Consider the following 10,396-nt stretch of genomic DNA (forward strand, 5'->3'; position numbering starts at 1 on the left):
ATTTGAAATGTAAATAAAGAAAATAATAAATAAATAAATAAATAAATAAATAAATAAATAAATAAATAAATTGACATCTGCTTTAAGTTTGAATCTGAACAGCTGTCTGGATAAACCCTGTTTGTTTTCTGTGTCTTTGTTGATTTACATCAGGTGATTCTGATGCTGAGGTTGTAAGTATTGATATTAAGAAAGCCCTTTGTAATCTTTTCTAGATTCTCTTTGACATTATTTTAACCAGTGTATCAGACTAGTTGGCAAGCCACTCAAACCCACTGTTGAGCATATCAACCAGACTGGAGCAGTCCTACCTACAAAATGATAAATCCACCACTGGGTTGATCAAGAAATATGTGGACAGTACAGGGCAAAATACAGCTTTCAGCAAAGAAATAGGCAATAAATAATTCATTCTCCAGATAGACTTTAAAAATTTATAGAAGTTAAAATTCAGGAATATTTGAATGATAATACAAGCAGAGAAAATTCAGTGACAATTGTTTTGATAAAAAATATGAAGTCACATAAAGAAGAAAAATAAGAGATAGAAAGAATAAGATTAAAACACAAGGTTTAGCAAAGCCTAACAGAACACAATGTACAAATAATAACAAAACACAAAATCGGTTATGAGATCTGATGAATATAAAATAGAAGTCTCAGCTATGAGAAACAAGCATGGCTGTCAGTGCAGGCAGGGATGGAGACAGGAGGATGGTAGCTTACCAATTAACAAGACAATATTTTCTGGGAATCTGATGAAGCTGAGATAAGGGAACACGAATGGCTTTAAGGAAGAGCTAAGGCATTACGTTATGGCCTCATGCATTTCCATTGCATTTCACAGTCGAATTTAGAACTGAAAAAAAATAACAAATACTTAGAAGGCCATACACAAAGTATACCAAGGAGTAATCCTCATGAACATGTGGCTGTTTAATTTCTTCAAAAGTCTTACATATTTGCCCTAATGAATTTGTGTATTTAATTGATGTGCCATCCTTAGATATAGAAGGGTGATGATAACAAACAATAAAAATTCTAGAATATATTGATCCTTTAAGAAGCTATATTGAAAATGAATTACATATATAGGAGTTAATTGGTACCAATAATGTGTAAACTGTATATTATTAAGAAACTATTGTGGGATATATCATCATTAGATTAGACTATATTCAATATATCTCAACAAAACTTCATTTCTTTCTTATGTCAGTGATTCTCAAACTTTCTAATGCTGTGACTGTTTAATATGACCATCAGATTGTGGTGACCACCAACCATCAAATTTTTTCATTGTTACTTTATAACTTTAATTTTGCTACTGTTATGAATTTTTTTCTGTTATGAGTTTTAATGTAATTGTCTGATACACATGATATCTGAAATACAACCCTTGTGGGAGAGGGTAGAGAACCACAGATTGAGAACCACTGTCTCATGAGGATATTACTCAAGCATTTATAGCACCATCGAAACTATTGTGTTTTAATTATTTATTATTTAATTATTATTTTTGAGGCATTCCATATGTGAATAAGGTACTTAAATCATTTCCACACTTTCTTTTCTCCCACAACTTCTTGTCTTCAAAACTCCCACAACTCGACTGATGACTTCTTTAATTATGTACATATGCATCATTTACACACACATACACAAACACTAACACACAACACACCACACACACACATACACACATACACACATAATGTATACAGACAGACACATATACACACATGTACATGTTGAGTCCATATAAGGTTTTTCTATTCACAACTGTCCAGCGATGACCACTTGAGACTGGATAACCTAGTAGAGGTCTCCTACCTGGAGATAAGTGACTTATTTTCCCTTTTAGTAGCCACCAACTTCTGATAGATTTCATCAAGGAGTGGGCCTTTTAAGCGTCCCCTATCCATACTGTGATGTCAGCTGATTGGGTTACTGTACATCTCTTCCTAATAAGTCAACATATTAGGAAGTTTTATTTATTCTAATTTCAATGAGACACTTGAAGTGTCTTAGAAAAGATTCCTTAATGATGACTAGGCCCATTTTCCTTGGTCTGTTGGGAGTTTTCTTGTATGATCTGTTTCACTCATGAATAAACATGTGAGAATCCATGCTTTACAATGTAGGAAAAAAAGCTCTTTGACTGAGTGATCATATGATCTCTGGAATATGCAGTACATAATAAAGTTTTGTTGATATTCATAAAGTATGCTTATAATGCTATGAACTTTCCTCTACACCTTGAAATTTTACTAACATCATTTAATAAATTGGTTATAGACAACACCCATTCTAATCTACTGAACATCACTTAACCTAGTGTTGAAGAAGACTTAGAATTGACTCATATGACAGAGAAAATGGAGTTTTGCTGTTGTAAACATCTATCTGAGATTTCTAGCATCTAAGATAATTGATTCCCTGCACACATCCAATAGCCATGCTTAGAATCATTCTGAAAGCTTAGTAGAGAAGATAAACAAGAATAAAAGCATTGATTACAATATTTTTTTCTCAAAGCCTCTTTCGAGGAGATACTTTCATCCATGTTGAGTTGACAAGTTTTCTGGAGCAAGAAAAGCCAATTATCTTCCAAACATCTCTTCCCTTCCTTCTAATATCTTAGATTTGAATATTAAAGTGTCTTGTCAACTCTTTAATCTTGACTAAATATGATCTTGAATTTAATTTTGTTTCAAATGCCAGCTTTTTCTTCCTTCACAGTACCACTGGCATCAAACTCAGAATCATTTCCTGGCTTCAACTTTTCTCCATTCCAATGTGAATGAATTCAGAAGTCAGTTTTTTTTTTCTCCAAGATGAGACAGGACATTGTGTTCTTCCAGAATATAAAGAAGTTGTTAAGGAGAAATAGAACACTACAACTGAGCAACAGATTTTCACTTACCTCGCTGCCCAGGACACATTGGAACTGAGACAGCTCAGTGTCTTTTAAAACAAATATGCTTATTCTTTCTTTAATCCTTCTTACACTTTCAGATATGGCTTAAATGTGATACTCCATTTTAAATTCTCCCTGTTCCACCTTCCTATAATCCTTCAAACAAAATACTGAGTATGATGGAAGGTACTTCAAAATCATGAGCATTCACTGTCATAGAGATGGTGCTTTGCTTCATTTGGTATGTATGCTTAGACTTCTTTAACTTAAATAAGGTGGAAGAAGACTGAATTCTTATTATATTTCAGGCTTCATAGCAGTCATGCATATTTGCCTTAAGGAAGCCTGAGAATTCAGTTCAGGACTTCCATTACAATCTATATTGCCCTATACTTTCTTTATGATAATTTATAAAAGATATATGTCCTTGAAGACAATTTTAGAATTTTAAATATAAAATAATTATGCATTTATAATATATACATGTATATGTGGAATGATCAAATTATAATAATTAGCATCATGTCTATCTTCTTAAGTACTTTTAATTTCTTTGTGTTGGTAACTATTGAGCTTCTGCCTCCTAATTCTCTGTCTCTGTATCTGTCTCTGTCTCTGTCTCTGTCTCTGTCTCTGTCTCTCTCTCTCTGTCTCTCTCTCTATATATATTTTTTTTTTCCCAAATGCTCCCATATACCCCTTGCTATTATTTATATCTACAGCCTCTTTTTACATTTACTCAAGAACTTAGACTCCATAAAACCAAATAACTCAATTAAAAAATAGGGCACGGAGAAAAACAGAGAATTCTTAACAGAGGAAACCCCAATGGCCAAGAAGCACTTAAAGAAATGTTCGACATCCTTAGTCATCAGGAAAATACAAACAAAATGACCCTGGGATTCCACTTTACACAAATCAGAATGGTTAATATAAAAACTCTCAATCACAGAACATAACTAATAAAGATCTGGAGAAAGAGGAACAATCATCCATTGCTAGGGGGTATGGGAGGCTTGCAAACTAATACAACCACTCTGGAAATCATTCTGGTGGTTCCTCAGAAAATTAGAAATATTTCTACCTTAAGAACCAGCTACACTACTCCTAGGCATTTACTCAAAAGATGTTCCACCATACCACAAGGACACATGCTCTGTTATGTTCATAGCAACCTTACTCATAATAGCCAGGAACTTGAAAGAACCCAGATGCCATTCAGTCGAAGAGTGTATACAGAAAATGTGCTTCATTTACACAATGGAATACTTACTATTCAGCTATTAAAAATAAGAACAACATTAGCTTTGCTATCTGGTACTAGAAAATATTATCCTGAGTGAGGTAATCCCAAACCAAAAAGACATGCCTGATATGTACTCATGGATAAGTGGATATTAGCCAAAAAGTACAGAACACCCATGATACAAGCCATATACCATAAGAAGTTTACCAAGAAGGAAACCCAAGTGAGGATATTTCAATCCCACTTAAAAGAGGGAACAAAATCATCATGAGAGGCAGAGAAGGAGTGGAAGAGAGGGGGAAAGGGAGGCAGAATCAGGTATGGGGGCGGCAGGAAATAAGACCAGAGGACCAGGAGAATGAAAGGGGGTAGAGGGTAGGGAACTTCTAGAAATTTCCAGAAACTGGGATGTGAGAGGCTCTCGGGACTCAATAGGGATGACTTTAGCCTAAGTGCCCAACAGCGGGGAGATGGTACCTGAAGAGATCACCTCCAGTTAATAGACATGGCCGCCAGTGGAGGGATGAGATCACCAACTCACCTTCAAAAAGTTTGACCCAAATTTGTCCCTGTCTAAAAGAAATGCAGGGGCAAAAGTAGATCAGAGACTGAAGGAAAGGCCATCCAGAGACTGGCCCAACATGGGGTCTATCCCATGGACCGGTACCAAACTCTGCCACTATAACTGATGCTATATTGTGCTTTTATACAGGACAATAACATGGCTGTCTTCTGAAAGGCTCTACCAGTAGCTGACTGGGACAGATGCAGATGCAAATATGTATAGCCAACCATTGAACTGAGGTCGGGGAAGACCAGAGGGCCACCCTTATGAAAGAGTTAAGGGAAGGATTAGGGGAGCTGAAAAGGATAGCAATCCCATAGGAAGACCAACAGTGTCAACTAACCTGTACCCCTTGGAGCTCCCAGAGCCGAAACCATCAACTAAAGAGAATACACAGGGTTGTCCATGGTCTCTGGCACATATGTAGCAAAGGACTACATTGTCTGGCCTCAGTGGAATAGGGTGTGCCTAGTCCTGTAGAGACTTGATGACCCAGGGAATGGGATTGCTGGGGTGGGGATGAGGGTAGGGAATGGGTGATAGGGGGTGGAGGGTAGGGAGTGGGAAATGGGGGAGTACCCTCTCAGAGGCAAAGGGGAGGGAGGATAGGGTAAAGAACTCTATGAGGGAGCCTGTGATGGGGACAATATTTGGAATGTAAGTAAATAAAGTAATTACTTTAAAAACAGAAAGAAAATACCTTCCTGGCTTGCCTACAGTTAGATCTTATGGAGGCAGTTTCTCAGTTGAGGTTTCCTTCCCTCAGATGACTCTAGCTTGTGTCAAGTTGATACAAACAGCCAGTTCACTAATCTTTATTGATATCTAGCTTATACTCTGTTTATATTGAATCTGTGTTGGTGGTTATTTTAATTGACTCGTTTCTTGCTAAGCTGTAGCAGTGGATCCACCTTGTCTTGCTTATCTCTCGGTGCTCAGCAATGTACCAGTGCATAGCCCATCCATAGACTTTTTTTTTTTTTTTTTTTTGGTTTTTCGAGACAGGGTTTCTCTGTATAGCTCTGGCTGTCCTGGAACTCACTTTGTAGACCAGGCTGGCCTCGAACTAAGAAATCTGCCTGCCTCTGCTTCCCGAGTGCTGGGTTTAAAGGCATGCACCACCACACTCAGGTCATATATAATTTTAAAATAAGTAAGTAGCTCCTCAAAAGTAATATTTTATGTCTAGATCATAAGTGAAGAAACTTATATGTATATATATATATATATATATATATATATATATATATATATACTCAAGGTCACTATATATATATATATATATATATATATATATATATATATAAATTTGACTTTACCTAGAGTCATGAGGAAACCTTATCTGTGGAATTACCTTGATCAAATGAGCCAATGGCCATATCTGTCTGTGGGTGTGTTCCTGATGATTGATGAGGAGTAGACACAGTGAGTAACACCATCCCTAGAAGAATAGGCCTGGGCTGTAGAAAGCCAGCAGAACGTGAACTAATAAGAAAGCCATGAAGCAGCATTATTCCATGTTATAAGCCATTTTTTCCAGAGATTGCTTTCTTGTATCTGGGAGTAATGTTATGTGATACCCATTCAGAAAACTGCAAGGGCGTTTAAACATTAGCAATCATGTGTTCTCAAAAGACACCAAGAGAGAAATATGGAATAAACTAAGCCTTTAATTGGGTTAGGATGGCAGTGAAAGAATAGTTTCAAATAGATATGATATGGGGCTGGACAGATGGCCCAGAGGACAAACTGCTGGCTGGACAATCAAAACAACCAGAGTTTGGATCCCTGTCACCCACATGAAAAGTTCAGAAAGACACCTGTAAGCCTAGCACTTAGGAGGCAAGGATAGGGGATCCTCAAGGTAGGCATGTTACCTAGACAAGCTGAATTGACAAGCTCCAGGGTTCAGTGAGAGCCCCTGCTTAATAAACAGAAGAGTTAGGGAAAACACATACAACCACTTCAGGCATAGGCTCACATGCTCCAAATTATGCAAAAATATGCATAGACACACTGCACACACATACGAAATGCAAAAAGAAGTGTAATTCCTGATATAAAGGATCCATGATGGAAGTAATAAGCCAGCTGAATTTACAATACAGTATCTTTTCATTTCCATTTGGTAACAATTATACCGTGCTTTAGTGCATCATAATCTATGAATTATAAAAATGATTTCATGAGTAAATATGAAAAGAATAAAGAAATATCAAGTTTTGAAAAATTGAAGCTATAGAAAATGTTATTAGATGACTATGGTGAAAACTGATATATTTTACTGAGTTATAATCATATCACTTTCCTCATTCTCTTTGCATACTCCAGCCTCTTCAAGGTACCCTCCTTCCAAACTACCTCCTGTCTCCATTCCTAAGTTGGTAGGCTTATTTCCTTTGATTTATTGTTACATACACATACTGTGCATGGGTATGTTTGTGCAAATATATAGCTACAACCTGCTGAATCCATTTTTGTTGTTTTTTTATGTATGCACTTTCAGGACCAACCAATCTGTATTGTTCAACCAGTTAGACGATTTATCTGAGAGAGGCTAATTCTCTGTCTTCCAACATTCATTAGTCTAGGGGTGGGACCATGTGAAATTTTAACCCTTCCATGTTAGTGTGTCCAAGTATTTGGCAAGAATTCACTAGTGCCAGCACTAGCACAGGACCACGCTGGCTCACCTCACATCTATTAATATTTCCCACAACAAAATTGAATATAATACATCATTTGTGATATTAGACTGATTCTCTAGATATTGGCTACCCACTGTGGCAAGTTTTTGAAACCTTCCATTTAACCATGCTCAAGATTTCTTTGCACATTCATGGCCAGACTTTGTTGTGTTCCATGTCATCATTAGGTACGCCATCTTGCTATACTCTCCAGGGTAACTTAGTGTGATGCTCATGTTTCACACCCATTTTGACAGCTAATAATAGTTAGATATTTAACCTTGTCTCTGATATACTTAATTGACTTCTTATACTGACTGGTTTTAAATAGTAGCTGAATTAATTAAAAATTACTTATCAAGAGCTTATTGTGTGTTAGATCCTGAAATGAAACCTGGTTATGATCTCCCAGATATGTACCAATGTGAAGCCAAAGGAAAATTTCACTTTTTTTTTATTGGATATTTTATGTATTTACATGTCAAATGTTATCCCCTTTCCTGGTTTCTACTCTGGAATCCCCCTCTCCCATCCACCTTCCTCTGCTTCTATGAAGTTCTATGAGGATACTCCACCTACCACCCACCCCCACCCACCTCACCACCCTGGCATTTCCCTACATTGGGGAATCAAGTCTTTACAGGGCCAAGGGCTTTTCCTCCTATTGATAACAGACAATGCTGTCCTCTGCTAGATATGCAGTGGAGCCATGGGTCCCTCCATGTGTACTCTATGATTGGTAGTTCAGTCCCTGGGAGCTTCAGGGGATCTGGTTGGTTGATACTGTTGTTCTTCCTATAGGGCTGCAAATTCCTTCAGCTCCTTCACTCCTTTCTCTAACTCCTCCATTGGGGACCCCATGATCAGTCCAATGGTTGGTTATGAGTATCTACCTCTGTATTTGTCAGGCTCCATCAGAGCCTCTCAGGAGACAGCTGTAACAGGCTCCTATCAGCAAACACTATGTTGGCATCCACAATGCTGTCTGAGTTTGGTGACAGTATATGGGATGGATCTCCAGGTGGGGCTGTCTCTGGATGACCTTTCCTTCAGTCTCTGCTCCATAATTTGTCTCCATATTTGCTTTAGACAGGAACTCTTCTGTGTTAAGAATTTAGAGATGAGTGGATGGTCTTGTCCCCCAACTGGGGGACTTTCCTAACCTCTGTATGTGGTCTCTGCAGGTTCTTCCTCCCCTTTGTTGGGCATTTCAGATATTCCCATCCCTTTTGTGTCCTGGGATCCTCTTGCTTTCCTGGCATCTGGGACTTGCTGGTTGCTACCACTACCTCCTCTGTTCAAATTCCTAACTATTTGTGTATAATTTCTGTCTCTTCTCATACCTGATCCTTCCCCTTTCTTCCCCCTTCCCCTTCTCTCTTCATCCCCAGCCCCTCTCACCGACTACCTCCCAGAATATTTTGTTCCCCCTTCTAAGAAGGATTGAAGTAACCACATTTTGGTCTTCCTTCTTCTTGAGCTTCATATGGTCTGTGTATTATATATTGGGTATTCCAAACACTGGACTAATATCTACTTATCAGTGAGTGGAGACCATGTGTGTTCTTTTGTGACTGAGTTACCTCACTAAGAATGATATTTTCTAGTTCCATTCATTTACCTAAGAATTTCATGAAGTCATTGTTTTTAATAGCTGTGTAAATGTACCACACTTTATACATTCCTCTGATAAAGGACATCTGAGTTGTTTCCAGAAATTCTTTGTTGAGAAATAATCAAAACAGTGTTAAATTCCTCTTTTAATTAATTTTATTTTATTTTATTTTAGTTTTTGGAAATTTCATTTAAGTAGCAATGTATGGTAGCTCCATTGAATCAATGAAGAAAATATCTGGCAGTGATTCTAACCTTTGTGGTAAAAACTCCCATGAGAATAAAGAAAGAGGGGACAATGGATACAAAATGGTGACCCGAGTACTCTGACCCCAGGCCTCCGATGTGATCACCATTTTCTATCCCTGGTCTTTCTGAGGCTGGTCCACCCAGGAGAGGCTCAGGCCTCAAAAGCAACAGAGCTTCTTGGACAGGGTCCCTTCGAGCCTTCATCCCCAGCCGGGAGACAGAGTTGATCTTCAGACCTCTGTGCACTTCTCCTGCCAGAGGAGAACTTACCTCCAGGGAATGCTCTGACCCCTGGGACTCAGGAGAGAGCTGGTCTCCCAGGAATGCTGACAGGGACTAAGGGATACTCACAGGAGGAACAAGCTCCAGCCAGAGACAGCTAGAATATCTAACACCAGAGAATACCAGATGGCAAAAGGCAAATGTAAGATTCTTAATAACAGAAACCAAGACTGCTCGGAATCATCAGGACCTAGTACTCCCATCATAGGGATTCCTGCATACCCTAACACACTAGAAAAGCAAGATTTGAATTTAAAATCATGTCTCATGTTGCTGGTAGAGGATTTTAAGAAGTACATTAATAACTCCCATAAAGAATAAAACAATAGAAAGCCAACACTCACGTGGAAACTGAACAACACTCTTCTCAATGATAACTTGGTCAAGGACGAAATAAAGAAANAAATTAAAGNCTTTTTAGAGTTCAATGAAAATGAAGCCACAACATACCCAAACTTATGGGACACAATGAAGGCAGTCCTAGGAGGAAAATTCATAGCCCTGGGTGCCTCCAAAAAGAAACTAGAGAGAGTACATACTAGTAACCTGATAGAACAACTAGAAACCCTAGAGTTAAAGGAAGCAAATTCACCTAAGAGGAGTAGAAGGCAGGAAATAATCAAACTTAGGGCTGAAATCAACCAATTGGAAACAAAAAGAACTATTCAAAGAATCAACCAAACCAGNAGCTGGTTCTTTGAGAAAATCAACAAGATAGATAAACCCTTAGCCAGATTAACTAGAGGGCACAGAGACAGCATCCTAATTAACAAAATCAGAAATGAAAAGGGAGACATAACAACAGACCATGAGGAAATCCAAAACATCATCAG

The sequence above is a fragment of the Mus pahari genome, chromosome 7 (assembly GCF_900095145.1).
Source record: "Mus pahari chromosome 7, PAHARI_EIJ_v1.1, whole genome shotgun sequence".
Classification (NCBI taxonomy): domain Eukaryota; kingdom Metazoa; phylum Chordata; class Mammalia; order Rodentia; family Muridae; genus Mus; species Mus pahari.